The sequence below is a fragment of the Euprymna scolopes genome, chromosome 15, assembly GCF_053919585.1.
Source record: "Euprymna scolopes isolate OS-2025 chromosome 15, ASM5391958v1, whole genome shotgun sequence".
Taxonomy (NCBI): Eukaryota; Metazoa; Mollusca; class Cephalopoda; order Sepiida; family Sepiolidae; genus Euprymna; species Euprymna scolopes.
The window spans coordinates 100,060,632-100,077,143 of record NC_136496.1 but is presented as its reverse complement, the minus strand read 5'-3'; the positions used below and the strand labels follow the sequence as shown (position 1 = coordinate 100,077,143).

Below are 16,512 nucleotides of genomic sequence, written 5' to 3'. Positions count from 1 at the left end.
AATAAGACCATCACAGCTAGCCGCTCGAGCCGCCGTGAGGCGGGGCGAGTCAGCCAAATAGCTGCCAAACTCATCAACCCTGAGCCTGGGTAGTTGGGTGAAGCGCACCGATAGATGCTCCCGAAACCCCTCGCAGATCTCCCGAGTCGATACTAAAGCGTGTCCTTCCAGGTTATGTACTTTACGAATGTACCCATCCGAACCGCGCCTTAAAGCAGCCTTACGCTCAACGGCGTCAACATTCACAGCCTCGTTAGAAACTTTGTTTAACCTGGCCCTAACTACTTGACCTTCATACCGCTCGCTAGCCAAGCGGTTGAGATCTTGTTTAGCTAGTGCTAACTCTAGGGGATCCCCCCCTTCCACCGCCCGGGTCAGCTTATCCTCTAAGCGCTTCTTTGCCTCAGCCTTATCTAACGCGAGGCGTTGGCTATACTTGACAGAGAAGCGCCTAATTTTAGCCTTAAGACTAACCCACCACTTACTCCCTGTAACCGCCCCCACTAAAGCCCTCTGAATTAGCTCAGTGACCTTCAACCGGTAGTCCTCCAGCTCCAACAAGGAGATGTTGAACTTCCAGTATCCGGCCAGTTTAGGCCTAGCACTTAAGTTCAAACGGGCCATAACAAGTTTATGGTCCGAGTGTCCTAATAAGTGGAACGTGGGGCAAGATAGGAAGTCTATGTTGCCTCTTCTAACTAACATCCGATCCAAGTAAGTACTCGGATGGGAAGGCACTACAGAATGCCACGTCCACATCTCCCGCCCTGGATGATCAAGACGAAATCTGTCGACGAGATCGCACGAAGCCATCAGGTCAGACAGAGAGCTGTCACACCACGCCGACCCACTAGCTCCCCCGACCTTATCTATACTGGGATCAAGGATTGCATTCCAATCACCCATTAAAACTAACCGTTCCGGATCCACTAAGAAGCCCTCCAACCGTCGAAAAAAGGTTGCCCTCTCTACAGCAGCATTGGGAGCATAAACAGCAACAATCCGAAAAACACTACAATTAACAGCAACATCAACAACGAGCGCCCGTCCGTCCTCGCCTGCGTGAACAACATTCACCGACGCTGACAGGGTGCGTTTCACTAGCAAGGAGATTCCACGACTATAAGTATTGCCATATGCTGAGTAAACATCGTAATCGTTTACCAGCACCTGACAATCCTCGTCACAAACAAAGTGGGTCTCCTGGATAGCGGCGATATCTACCTTAAGGGACACCAGGTCTCTCACAACGCGCGAGGCCTTGCTTCGACACCTGATGCCCCTCACATTAAATGTAGCCAAGTTTAAAGCCATGTTCACTTACCTTAGGCAGTGTCACAGACGGGTCTGAAGTCCTCGGCAGTGAGGACGTAGCAGGCTTGCCCAAGGCTTCCGGTCAGCAGTTCCGCAGAAGGTAATCCATCCTTGGCAACGCCTCCCACGTCCAGGGGAAAAGTTAGTTTTAATGCCCTGTATAGGGAAGGATGGACATACAGGGGTGTGCGACCTTCACATCTGTAGGTTATATTTTTTAGAGACGGATGGTCCATGTCGATAAGCTGTTGGCCTCGTATTGCCTCCTTGGCTGCCTCCAGCATCGCCCATAGACCCTCCGTTCTAGTGTCTTTATTCCCCCTGACAAAGGTTGTCAGCATGGGGGCATCTGGGAAGTGTTCTGGCTCAGTGACCTTGTGACTTCCCACTGAGTCAAAGTTCAGGAGCTTGTTGAAACGGACCTTCTGCTTTCCCTTGAGCTCTGGTATATTCCGCAGAAGATCCGTCTCGCAGATCCTACCTCCCGGTAGGAATGGTAATTTTTTAGTTCTTTGTGTTCTGGTTGTTGTTGTTGTTGTTGTCGGGGAGGGGTCCTCTTGTTGTTGTTGAGGAGGGGAAGAGGTGTTATGGGTGGGGGTGTCCTGTTTTGCTGGTACGCTGGTAGGCCTTTCGCAAGACACGGGGCGTGAAGCTTCTCTGGGTGGGACCGGGAGAGAGGGTGAGGGGGATTCTTGTGGCTTCGGCTGATGGGGCGATGGAGTTATGGGTTGTTCAGCCTCTGCTTTATCGGGAATGTTCTCTGAGGGGGTTGGGGAGGCAGCTCTCATTTTTCTGCTCTTTTTCCTCCTTGCCCTCCTAATTTCTGTGGCGCTTAATGTTGGTCTTGCCGGCAAGGGTTCCCCCTCCTCCTCGGACGCCACCTCTTCTTCGGACTCCTGCAGTTTCCTTTTGTTCGAGGAGGCGGGGACCTCTGTGTCCATGTTTGCATTGTCTTCCGGCTTGTCTTCTGGCTGGGCTATGGTCACTGTCTGTGGGGAAGATTGTTTGATGGCCTTTCCCTTTTTAGTGACTGTCGCCCATCCCTGTTTGGCTTCTGCGGGATTCTCGGCGTGAGCAGGAGCGGCGGTTGCGACTGTGGCCTTGGATGTTCCCGCTACCTTGGTGGCAGCCTTGTTGGTCTTTCTCTTGGGGCAATCCTTGGCCATATGGCCCTGTTGTTGGCATTGCCAGCAGTGCGGCCTCCTTCCTTCTACGATCAAGGAGAGGGTCCAGTCCCCGAACTGAATTGTAGCAGGGATGCCATAGAACCCCACCTTGTCGACCACCATTTGCACCTTGTAATCCCCGGTCATAATGTTACGTTGGCCGCGGCAAGGTGTCACCTCCTCCACATCCCCGTACTGGCTGAGGATGGCTCCCAGCTGTTTCGCATCCATATAGCAGGGGACGTTGAGTACTGATACATTTGTCCTCCGCCTGTTGAGGTAAACTGGGTGGAGCTTAATGTTTCTAGATTGATGGTTCATCTTAGAGAGTCTGACGGCATCCTCCGGGGTTGGGAGCAGGACATCCCACATTGCATAACTCTTCCTGCAAATGTAGTTAGCAGGGATGTTCTGCTCCATCAGGATCTTCACCATTGTCTCTTTGTTTATTCCCGTCAGACCTCTTGCCTTGGTGTCGGACGTGATTAACGAGAGCACTCTCTTTTCCAGGCTTTCCACTTGACCTGGAAGGGGCTGGATGGTGTTGCCCTTTGTATACTGACTGTATTTGGTCAGAAAGAGCTCTCGATAATCTTGGGGGGACATCTTGGCCTCTTCTTTAGATCCCCATGCTGATCCTCCTGCTTTAGATGTCCCTGGGGTTGGAGGAGCTGTGGCTGGAGTTGGCTGCTTCATGGGGGCCGGCGAGGTTTCTGGTGATGTCGCTGGCCTGGGAGTGTGACCTTTTCCGGCCAGTTTAGGCCAGTCCGCAGATGTCGTTGCGTGCTGGCTTTCCTGGCTTTCCGAGTCACTTCCCGAATCACTCTTCTTTTTCTTCCGAGGCTGGGTTTTGCTAGTCTCGGCCGTCAGTTCCTCCCCTCCTGGGGAGGCCTTTCCGGAATGTGTCGTGGCTACTGGTTGGGGGGTTTCTGCTGGCTGGGCCTTGGTATTTCCTGCCTGGACCTTAGCCGCTTTTTCCACCGCTTCCTTCTTAGCCGCTTCCTTTTCTCCGTTGCCCTCTTGGGGAGCGTTGAGGGTCAACGGCTTGGTTGTGTCCTCCCCGAATAAGGATTGTAGGGAGGCCATGGTTTCGTCGAACAGTTCCTGTTCAGATTTCTTGCCGGAACTGTTATCATTTTCTTCCCCTTTTGTTGGTGGGGGCTCCCGCTTTTGGGGAGCGGGGGAGCCTTGTTCTGGTGTCTCCACCATAACTTTCGGGACCTGGGCGGTTGCTTGTCCTGGTCCCTCTGTACTTCTCCCGCCTTGCTTTCTTGGGGCACCTTCATTGGGCTGGTTTCCCTTGTGGGGAGCTGCTTGTCCCTTTTTGGGGGATGCTGGTAGCTTTCCGGGGGTCGCCGCGGGCTGCGGCCCTACCCCTCCAGTTTCCATCAAGGTCGCCGCGGGCTGCGGCCCTACCTTGCTGCTTCCAAGTTCCGCAGTGTTCTCTCCATCGACCCGGGGCCGGGATTTGACTCCCTTTTCCGGGGATTTAGTTGGGGGAACGGTGCTCCGCATTTGGGGTGATGATCCCCGCCTGCTCGGCATCGTGGGGGCGTTGGTCGCTGACGCAGACCAGACCTGGGAGGGAGGAAAAATAAATCAGTCTGGGGGACAAAGGGATGGAGGGGGTGGCCAGGGGCGAAGAGAGAAAGAGGTTTGACCTCCCCTCGCGGGGAAGTCGGGTTAGTCAGCTCGATCCCCCCTTGCGGGGGGAGAGCAGAGAAGAAAGACGCAGTGGTGGCTAGCGGGTCAGAGTGCCGCGTCGCAATTAAGAGGAGAGAGGGAAAGGCATCTTTGCCCAGAGAGAAGGCAAAAACGAAGAGGTATTAACCCCAAAACCCTTCCCACAAACAACCCCAACAGGAAGCGACAAAGAGACCCGGTCTGCTCGATCCAACGGGAGAGCAGCGAAGAAAGACAAAGACTAGCGGGTCAGAGTGCCGCTAGTTAATTAAGAGGGAGAAGTAGACATTCCTCCCAGAGAGAGGGAGAAAAGAAGAAAACCTTAAAACTACTTAAAACTAAAACTTAAGACTAAAACCTTAGACTATGCTGAAGGTCCTGACTCCCCAAAGGAGGGGGTCTGGTCCTTGCAGACGTGAAAAAATGCCTTGAACCTGGCTCAAGAGCCCGGTGGCAGATCCCCTCTCAGACAATTGGAAGAGCAAAAGTTTCGTAAGCTGAAGAACAGATGGTATTTATTTGCTCCCCCACTGAGCAAATTAGGCACAAGGCCGTTTTTAATGTGAGGTAAAAACCAGCTCCCCTAAAAGGGGTCACTCTGGTTACCAAAAATAATTGTCCCAGTATAGAGGGTTTCCCCTCCATTGACTGGTACAAATTATCTTAAGTGCAGTATCTGTCGGAACAGATACTACACTTTGATCTTATTTATTTATTTATTTTATTGTAGTCAAAAAATGCATTTACAATGTCAAATTATAAAAAACAAAAATTAACACAACAAAATTAGGCACAAGGCCCTATAAGAAATTGGGAGGGGGAGGGTACAGGGTCTTTATGACTATCTAACAGAAGGGACTTTGAAGTCTTACTCTTGACTGGCAACATTTACCAAAATACCTCAATCATTCTGTGGCTCTTAATCTAACTAATACCCCAGCGTTCAGTGTAAAAAATAACTTATGTACAATTTGTAAAAACTTATCTGTGTGTTGTGTGTGCATTTTTTTTTTTTTTTTTTTTTTTTTTTTTTGTATGTGCATGTGTGAGAAAATAAAGTTCAATTTCATTAAAAGAGTTCTTGAATTAATTTGGAATAAAATGTTCGTGGAGTGGGACTATACTAATAAAAATGTTCATTTCCAAAAAATAAGGGAAAAAACTACTAATGTGTTGTTAGTAAGACCCCCCTGTGCTATTCTATGTGGTTAGATTTCCCACTGTTTTCCGGGGCACCGAAAACAAGCAGGGCATCCCTAATGGGTTTGGGGAAATGGCCTTAATAGAGGTGGGAGAAAATCAAAAACAACGGATGGAGGGGGTAGGAAGGTGACCTCTGAGTAGGGGGATGACCGGGGGCATCAGAAAATAAACATGAGGAACAGAGGGGTTGGGCAGACTCAGAGGTTCTCTAGTACCAAAGAAATAAAATCAGGGACAGGATCTCATTCGTACCACCAGTCAAGAGTCACTTTACTGAACTATGCTAACCTAGGCGGGATGGGTTCCGAAGGACTCAGCACCGCCCGTGCCATGCTTATGGAGGGAACACAAATTGAAACCTGGCTCCTCGACGGATGCACAAACTAGTGCTGTGCACCCACCTCTTGTCAAACTCCACTCTGGGCAACCTCTTCCAATCGCATCTGATCTTTACTTTAAGCAAATGTTTAAAGTAAACGATCAGATCCCGATCCGGAACAGATGTCCCTTCGCGGACCAACTTGAGGCGCGTGATCCAAATGACCATGCGCGCTACTGCTAGGATCGCCAGGAAAACCAAACTTTCCTCCCTGGGGAACGGCGGCTCCATGTTGTACACAAAAGTTGCTACGTCGAGATCGGGCGGACACTCGGCATCGATGCGAGCTGTTACCCCCTCGACGTACTTTAAAAGGGGCTGTATCCGGCTGCAACTAAAAAACGCGTGCTCGATTGTTTCGGGCTCGCGTTCGTCACAGCACGGACAGAAGCGCCTGGTATGTTCTTTATACCGGAAAAGTTCGTCGAAGACGGGCAGCGCATTTCGGACCAGTCGCCAAGTCAGGGAGAATTCCGAGTTGTTCAGAATCTCCCGTCCCGGCGCCCAACACCATTGAGAACGGACAACCTTCATCGACCATCCCATCCGCCTACAAAGTGGATCCTTCGCGGTCCCCTCCACTAATTCCCGATACAGTTCCTTCCTTGGCTGATCGAGGACACTGGTCCCCGGCAAAGCTCTAAGAGCGGTCCGGCATTCGGAGAAGAACTTGGACTCCCCCTTCGGTCTACGACGACCTTCTACCGAAGGGTTGGGTTTGAGATTGGGAAACGAGTTCTCAACCGCAGGGACCCAAGGAGCGTCTCCTTCAAGCGAACGACCCAGGAAAGCCAATCTCTCGGCGTTTCTATGACACAAGAGACTGGGCTGACCCAGGCCTCCCTCGCTCGGACTTTGAACACAGACCTCTCTGCAGACATAGTGCTTACCCTCGTTCCACAAAAGTGAATCGAGGCGCCCTTGTAAGCGGGTTAGGCGTTCTGCAGGGAGAGGAAGTACAGACAAACGGTAAAGGATGAGCGGAAAGACGTATGTAGCACACGCCTCCGCCCGACCCTTCAAGGACAATTTCCTTCCAATCCAAGTCTTGACTGACGATTTGACCTTAGACTGTACTTCCGACCAATTCTTTTCCAGCTGAAGTCCCGGTCCAAACCAGACACCGAGAATACGGACCGGTCCATCGGTCCAGCTGAAAATACCTGGAAGCGAGTTTACCCCGGTCCAGGCCCCCAACCGCAGGCCAGCAGACTTGCTACGGTTGAAGATGGCCCCTGTTACTTCTTCGCATCGAGCGAGCGCCTCGACCACCGCTTGAATGTCCGTGAGGCAAGACACGAACACGGTGACGTCATCGGCGAACGCAGAAACCCTGGCTCGTGTGCCTCCAGGGAGAGCTATTCCGCGCAGGACTGGTGTAGTCGCCTCGTCCCTTAAATTGCGAAGGAGGGGTTCCAACGCCAGGACATACAGCAGAGGCGACAGCGGACAACCCTGTCGCACCGACCGAGAGACAGCGAATGACTCCGATAGCTTACCGTTGATCTGCACCGCCACCGTTGGCCTGTCATACAGAACAAAGATCCACTTGCGGAAGTCCGGATTAAATCCGGCGGCCTCTAACACAGATCCTAGGAACCGATGGTCGACCCTATCGAATGCCTTGGACTGATCCAAACTGATCAGCGCGGCTTCGGCGTCGTCTTCTGTACCCTCTATGATCGAGCGTATCAAATGCAAATTGTCTTGAATTGATCTCCCCTTCACAGCATAAGTCTGGTCTGGTTCGATCAAATCAGTGATGACAACCTGCAAGCGATTCGCAAGAATCTTTGCCAAAATCTTTAACTCTGTGTTTAGCAGAGTCAAGGGCCTAAAATCATCAAAGTTTTCCCTCCCGCCATGCCGTTGACCTTTCCTCAGCAATGTGATCACACCCTTGGTCACCTGTCCAGGGATGGAGCCCTGGGCAAACCAATGGTTGAACATATCCTTCAGAAGAGGGACCAACATGGGCGACAGCCTCAAGTAAAACTCGTAGGGTAAACCATCAAGTCCCGGAGATTTGTTATAGCCGACCTGCTTCAACGCAGTAATGACCTCATGTTCAGTAATAAGACCATCACAGCTAGCCGCTCGAGCCGCCGTGAGGCGGGGCGAGTCAGCCAAATAGCTGCCAAACTCATCAACCCTGAGCCTGGGTAGTTGGGTGAAGCGCACCGATAGATGCTCCCGAAACCACTCGCAGATCTCCCGAGTCGATACTAAAGCGTGTCCTTCCAGGTTATATACTTTACGAATGTACCCATCCGAACCGCGCCTTAAAGCAGCCTTACGCTCAACAGCGTCAACATTCACAGCCTCGTTAGAAACTTTGTTTAACCTAGCCCTAACTACTTGACCTTCATACCGCTCGCTAGCCAAGCGGTTGAGATCTTGTTTAGCTAGTGCTAACTCTAGGGGATCCCCCCCTTCCACCGCCCGGGTCAGCTTATCCTCTAAGCGCCTCTTTGCCTCAGCCTTATCTAACGCGAGGCGTTGGCTATACTTGACAGAGAAGCGCCTAATTTTGGCCTTAAGACTAACCCACCACTTACTCCCTGTAACCGCCCCCACTAAAGCCCTCTGAATTAGCTCAGTGACCTTCAACCGGTAGTCCTCCAGCTCCAACAAGGAGATGTTGAACTTCCAGTATCCGGCCAGTTTAGGCCTAGCACTTAAGTTCAAACGGGCCATAACGAGTTTATGGTCCGAGTGTCCTAGCAAGTGGAACGTGGGGCAAGATAGGAAGTCTACATCGCCTCTTCTAACTAACATCCGATCCAAGTAAGTACTCGGATGGGAAGGCACTACAGAATGCCACGTCCACATCTCCCGCCCTGGATGATCAAGACGAAATCTGTCGACGAGATCGCACGAAGCCATCAGGTCAGACAGAGAGCTGTCACACCACGCCGACCCACTAGCTCCCCCGACCTTATCTATACTGGGATCAAGGATTGCATTCCAATCACCCATTAAAACTAACCGTTCCGGATCCACTAAGAAGCCCTCTAACCGTCGAAAAAAGGTTGCCCTCTCTACAGCAGCATTGGGAGCATAAACAGCAACAATCCGAAAAACACTACAATTAACAGCAACATCAACAACGAGCGCCCGCCCGTCCTCGCCTGCGTGAACAACATTCACCGACGCTGACAGGGTGCGTTTCACTAGCAAGGAGATTCCACGACTATAAGTATTGCCATATGCTGAGTAAACATCGTAATCGTTTACCAGCCCCTGACAATCCTCGTCACAAATAAAGTGGGTCTCCTGGATAGCGGCGATATCTACCTTAAGGGACACCAGGTCTCTAACAACGCGCGAGGCCTTGCTTCGACACCTGATGCCCCTCACATTAAATGTAGCCAAGTTTAAAGTCATGTTCACTTACCTTTAAGCAGTGTCACAGACGGGTCTGAAATCCTTGGCAGACAGGATGTGGTAGGCCTGACCAAGGCTTCCGGTGAGTAAGTCTTCTCCGGGCTGACCATCCTTGGCCACACCTCCAACATCCAGGGGAAAGATTAATTTTAGTGCCCTGTATAGTGATGGGTGGACATAGATGGGAGTCCTTCCTTCGCATTTCACTGCTAATTTTAGCAGCGAAGGGTGGTCCATATCAATTATTTTTTGGCCTTGTATGGCCTCCTTAGCTGCTTCCAACATTGACCACAGGGATTCTGTCCGTGCGTCTTTATTTTTTCGCACAAAGTTGGTCAACATTGGAGCGTCTGGAAATTGAGTGGGATCGGTGACATTGTTACAACCAATGTACACCAAATCCCTCAGTTTATTGTGTTGAGTCTTCTGCTTGCCCTTCAACTCATGGGCTGCTGGCAGACGACTCGTTTCACACAGTCTCTTTCCGGGTAGAAAGGGGAGTTTCTTGGTTCGCTCCGTGCGAACCGGTGCTTTCTCCTTCTCGGATGGTGTAGGAGGCGGAGGAAGAGCAGGGGTTGAGTTGGGTGTTGGGGATGGTTGTGAGTCTCTGGGGGATGAGGATTGGGTGGAGGTTGATTGCTTTGGCTGTGAGGGGGGTGGTAGGTTGGGGGATTCAGCCTCGGCTTTTTTGAAAAAGTCTTTCTCAGGGGGTGTGGGGTTCCCCTTTGTCTTCCTGCTCTTCTTCCTTCTTGACTTTCTAGACACCTCGTCTGAGGATGCCTCAGTTGCTGGGTTGGTCTCTTCCTCGGACACCACCTCCTCCTCCTCTGACTCTTGTAACTTCCTTTTGGTCGAGGAGAGAGGAGTCTCCGTGTCCATGGGGGCTGGCTTGTCAGTTTGGTCCACGGCCACCGTCCGTTTGGGGTTGCTTTTTCCATTCCTTCTGGTGACCGTTGACCATTCACCCTCTGTTGTGGTTGCTGGTGCAGACGTCGCGGGAGCGGCTGTGACCGTGGCCGAGGGTTGGGAGCTTCCTGCGGCCTTGGTAGCTGGTCTTGATGGTGGCTTCTTTGGACAGTCACGGGCCATATGTCCCTGCTTCTGGCAGTGCCAGCAATGTGGTCTCCTGCCTTCCACTATTATTGCCAGGGTCCATTTGCCGAATTTCAGCATCGCTGGAACCCTGTCAAATTCGGCTCTTTCCAGGACCATAGTTAATTTATAGTCCCCGGTCATGACATTGCGCTGACCGCGGACTGGGGACACAGTTTCCACGTCTCCGTACTGGCTCATAATAGCCCCCAGCTGTTTGGCCTCCAAATGGCACGGGACGTTCAATATGGAGACGTTCGTCCTCCTTTTGTTCATATACTCTGGCTGGAGCTTGATGTTTCGCCAGCTCAGGTTCGTCTTGGACAGGCGGATTGCCTCTTCTTTGGTAGGCAGCAGGATGTCCCACATGGCGAAGCTCCTGCGACAGATGTAGCTGGCCGGGATGTTTAAGGCCATCAACATCTCCACCATGACATCTTTGTTGACACCGGCTCATCCCCTGGTCTTTAGATTGGATGTGACCAGGGAGAGGACTCTATTCTGGAGCTCTTCGACTTGTCCCGGCAGGGGAATGATGTTGATCCCCTCCGTATACTGTTGGTAAGTTTCCTTGAACAGAGTCCTGTAGTGCTCCGGTGTCATTTGGTTTTCTTTCCTAGGGCCCCAAGCCGCTGCCTCGTTCGCCTGGGGTTTTGATGGTCCCGGGCACGGAGTGTCTGACTTGGTCCCTTTGGCCTGTTGTTGTTGTTGCTGCTGCTGCTGCTGCTGCTGCTGCTGCTGCATCGGCTGGGCCTGTCGTTTGGTTGATGTTGCATTTAGAGTCGGCCATTCCTCCGTCTTTTCCGCTTGGGAAGGCTTCCTCTTCTTGTTGGGCGTCTGCGGACTGGGTGATTTTGCCGCTGACGCCTTGGTTTTGGAGTCAGGGGCTTTGCCGAGTGATGGTAGCTCAGCCCCACATACTCCTATAGAGCTATCCTCCGTGGGTGCGTTTTGGTTGTCCGGCACCCGTTCCACCTGGAATAGCCTTTTGAGGGACGTGATGGTGTTATCGATGAGCGCCTTTGTTCTTCGATTGGCGTCATCTTCGTCCTCTTCTTCTTCTTCCCCCTGGGCCGGGGAGTTGACTTCTTGGGGGGTTGGAGGACTTGGTGTCCTTCTTGGAGTCCCGGTGACACTTGTCTTCACCGGCTTTTGCTCTGCAGTTGTCACCGTGGACGCCTCTTCTTTCGCTACCCCTTTTGGGAGATTTTTGTCCTTTAGGGGAGCTTCATTGCTCGTACTGGAAACGACCTGCGAGGATCGAGACATGGTGGCCTCCGTCGTTTGTGGTTCGTGGGCCTCATGACTCTTTACCTCGCTTGTCGCCTCTTCCTTCTTTTCGGGCTTGGAGTGCCCTTTTCGGGGAGCAGGATCCGGGGTCGCCGCGGGCTGCGGCCCTACCCCACCCATGGTGTCCAAGGTCGCCGCGGGCTGCGGCCCTACCTTGCCTTCCATTTCCTCTTCGTTGGCCCGGGGCCGGGCTTTTACTCCCTTTTCCGGGGATTTAGTTGGGGGCACGTTGCTCCGCATTTGGGGTGATGATCCCCGCCTGCTCGGCATCGTGGGGGCGTTGGTCGCTGACGCAGACCAGACCTGGGAGGGAGGAAAAAATAAAACAGTCTGGGGGACAAAGGGATGGAGGGGGTGGCCAGGGGCGAAGAGAGAAAGTGGTTTGACCTCCCCTCGCGGGGAAGTCGGGTTAGTCAGCTCGATCCCCCCTTGCGGGGGGAGAGCAGAGAAGAAAGACGCAGTGGTGGCTAGCGGGTCAGAGTGCCGCGTCGCAATTAAGAGGAGAGAGGGAAAGGCATCTTTGCCCAGAGAGAAGGCAAAAACGAAGGTATTAACCCCAAAACCCTTCCCTTAAACAACCCCAACAGGAAGCGATAAAGAGACCCGGTCTGCTCGATCCAACGGGAGAGCAGCGAAGGAAGACAAAAGACTAGCGGGTCAAAGTGCCGCTAGTTAATTAAGAGTGAGAAGTAGACATTCCTCCCAGAGAGAGGGAGAAAAGAAGAACTTAAATCTACTTAAAACTACTTAAAACTAAAAAACCTTAGACTATGCTGAAGGTCCTGACTCCCCAAAGGAGGGGGTCTGGTCCTTGCAGACGTGAACAAATGCCTTGAACCTGGCTCAAGAGCCCGGTGGCAGATCCCCTCTCAGACAATTGGAAGAGCAAAAGTTTCGTAAGCTGATAAGAACAGATACTACACTTTGATCTTAGCCAAAAGGCCAAGAAAGACAAATCATTTTTATTAGCTTTCCCTCAACAGCGACACCAATTTTTGTTTTTCTTTTCAAGGGGGACAAGGCTTATTTGGAATATTCCACTTTTTGGAATATTCCACTTTCCTTTTTTAGGGATGCACAGCATGATAACGGACGGAGCGATAAGCGTAATAATATAATGATATTCCATGTCCTTTTAAAACAATATAAATTTTTAAACAAGGATTTAAAAAAGAAAAAAAACGCGAACTCAGATGTTTTTCTCTGTTCAAATAAAGGGAGACAAATTTCTGATTTTCTTCGCGTTTATCTTCCGGTGGCTTCGAAGTGCCACAATTAATGTCTCTTTCTATTGCGTGCTGTAAACCAAAATTAGTATTTTTGGGTCACCTTAAGTAAAAAATGAACACATTCACGTATAAGTTTTTGCCGCTCTACAGATTTTTTTTTATTCGAGTTTTTAATTAATATATTTTATTTCTATTTTATCGAGTGAATTATTTTTAATATCTAAAAAAATAAAACATTGAATGAAATAAAAAAATTGTTGTCAGCGTCTGATATTTACTTGACAATCTAAGCATAACATGAGCTTTCACTTAAAAAAAAATCAACGTGGTTTAAAAAAAACTTTTACACTTTGGACTTTATAGGTAAATTTAAAAAAAAACACTTCTTTTTTTTGTTTCAAATTAGATTATTTTATTTATTGATCTTTTACCTTCAATTTGTGCTATATAAAACTTTGGTGGGTAAATTAATGATTTAAATTTTAATTGACATTTCAAAATGGGGTGGGGGGTGAATTTAAGAAAAACGTTTGTCTAAAATATTATATTCGGTTTATTGGATAAGAGCATCAAATTTAACATTGACCCTGAAAATATCATAAAAATTGAACCAATAGAAAAATTTTGATAGATTTTTAAAGTTTAAAAATTGAAAAAAATTTAACTGGTAAAATTCAATTGATTTCATACGCAAAAAGAAAAAAAAATGGCTGCATGAACGCGCGCCGGCACTTTGTAAACATTGTTTTTTTTTTTAAATAAAAAATAATTTATTTATTTATTTTTTTTTACACGGTGGTCACCACTTATCAAGGCTCGGAAGCCACTCAGGGATAAGGGCTATTGCAAGTACAGTACGTTAGTGTGGAGATTGAATGAAGTGTTTACTTAAGAGGGCGGTTCATTAGGAATTTGTTAACGTTGGACTTAAAGACATCCAAGTTGTAGTCAGGTGGGAAGCAGGCAGACGGAACAGAGTTCCACAGGCGTGCAGTTCTAAGAAAGAAGCTTTGTTCATGGAATCCACGTTTTGATTTAGGCAGAGATAAAGAGTGGGGAAACGTTTTCACAGTGGATTCAGCCTATCCTGCCTTGCCTGATGCTGACGAGATGACCTCTGGTCCATTGATAATGGTTGGGATAGAACGCACACTTCTGTTCAGGATCCTATTTGTTATTTGCCAAAACTGGTGGGAACCAAGCCGCTGATCAGCTACTTTGGATTTAACAGACTGGGCATTTCTATTATTTTTCAAACAACTTTAATAGTTTGTTTTTGAAGTATATCCCATAAAGCAAATAAACAACCCACTTTAAAAAGAGAAATTACGAGTTTTTTTAAAAATATTTTATTCACAGTTTTGTGTTAGGGATGTCAAAAATTCCCCCAAAATTCTGATACACCTACTTCTGCATGACAGTGCCATGAGGCGAGTGAGACGAGTTATCGACCCCTGTTCATTGAATGAGAAATGCCCTTTACCGGCCGTTCTGTGAACCTCAAATATAAACCAGTGTCTCTGAGAACGCAAAAATATATAATAACGAAATAAATAACACAAAAATATAGGAAAAGCGAAACATTTATTGTATAAAAAATATAATTTTATTGTTTTAATATTATTTCTTTTAAAAGAGTGATTTATAAGTGGAAATAAAATAAATTTATTATTTTTTTTTGTTTTTTTTCACAATAAGATTGTATGAAAATATATCAAAATATAATTTTAGCAAAATGTAGCAAAATATAATTTAAAAAACATGAAACATTTATAGAGGTTTAAAAATATATTTTTTTACACAAAGATGTTTTTTTCTCAGTAAGATTAACATATATCAAAATATAATTTTTGGTTTGTCAATAGAGCAAAATATAATTTTAATAAAGAAGTTTTTATTTATTTATAAAAATTCATATAAATTTTTAATAATATTGTTTTCTTTTTTTCAATGAGTGATATGCGTTATCGACCCCTGTTCGACTGCCACACGCCCTCTATCGGCCGTTCTTGAAACTAAAATACACACATTCGCCTCATGGCACTGTCATGCAGAAGTGCCGTTTTAATTTAAGAAAAAATATCGCGTCCTAAATTATGGTATGAAAAAAATGGATGAATCTTTTAGTAAACGAGAGTTGTCTCCCGCTGGACAGTGAAAAACTGTAAAACAATAATCTTATAAGCAAATAAGCAATAATCTTATAAGCAAACCTAAAACGTATGGACAGAATTAAATGGAGCTGTGCGTCCTGCGATGCTATTTCCCATTTGTACAAGCGAAAAAAAAAAAAAAAAAAAAAATGCACAGTCCAAATCTTTATTTTACTTCGATATTATTTTTATACACTATGACTTTTCCCTAGGCACGGCCAAAAAATGGAAGAAAAACTAAGTCGTTTTTTTTTTTTTTTTTTTTTTATATAGACGAATTTAAATCTATTAAAGTCCATTATTCTTGAGCAATTTTTTTTCCAGAAAGATAAAAGCCCGAATTTAATCATATAAAAAGCAGAATAATATAATTTTTTTTTTACTATTTCTAATAGAATCTTAACCCCCCACAACAAAAAACACCATTCATCGCCAATTTTTTGTCTCGATAAATTTAAATATATTTTTTAAAAAAGTTTTTCAATTAAGTATTATTTTTTGTCCAAAAAAAAAAATAGGATGATTAGCTTTAAAAATATGCAAAAATATAACATAAATAACTGAATTTCAAATAATTCCATCTTTTATCTCACTCTATATATTCACAGTGGCGAAATTAAAAAATCCAAAATTTAATCATAGTAGGAAAAAACTATGGTAGCCTTTACATGACTAAATGGAGTTCATTTAGTCTTGTAAATTTTCATGTATTTTTCACGTTTGTTTTGACGATTAACTAAAGAATCAACTTTAGAAGGGTTTAATTGTTTTTCATAAGCGATATATATATATATATATATATATATATATATATATATATATATATATATATATATATATATCGATTATGAAAAACAATAAGCCTGATGAATTCTAGCATAGATGAAACGCGAATATTCTGTATAGCTTAATTGCCATATAAATTTATAACTTACTATATATATATATATATATATATATATAGTAAGTTAATATATATATAGTCATCTACATACAGTATTGTTTCGCTGTGTCACAGCTTAATACGTCAATGGTATATCGTGTATCACTTCCCATTATGCTCAACTCAAGATAATGAGCACTATAGTCATCCACATACGGTACTGTTTCGCTGTATCATAGCTCATCAGTGCGGCTAGACAGGCAACTACCTCAAGCCAGGCTCGAAACCCGACTGCCCATACGACATTCAAGGCTTTGAACCATTACGCTAATCAGCAGCTGTTGTGCGGGCAGGGAATTAACGATGTTTTGACATCGTCTGAATCCCTAAGCTCGATTTGTTTACACAAAGAGCATCGCTTAATACGCCAATGGTATATCGTGTATCACTTCCTAATATGCTTAACTCAAGATAAGGAGCTATATACTTTTCCACATACAGTACTGTTTCGCTGTATCACAGCTCATCAGTGCAGCTAGACAGGCAACTACCTCAAGCCAGGATATATATATATATATATATATATATATATATATATATATATATATATATATATATTTGTTGCCTACGTAGCCCTCGAAGTTAAGCAATGACGAGGCTGGCCAATATCAGATAGGTGACCATTTTTGGGAATGCTAGATGCCGTATGTGTTGGAGACAACTCCTGCATCTA

The 16,512-nt window shown here is 46.7% G+C and overlaps 1 pseudogene; it reads right to left on the bottom strand.

Moving 5' to 3' along the window:
* Positions 1-12,252: 12,252 nt before the first annotated feature.
* Positions 12,253-12,469, bottom strand: LOC145294311 (U2 spliceosomal RNA; annotated as a pseudogene).
* Between the last annotated feature and the right edge of the window lie 4,043 nt (positions 12,470-16,512).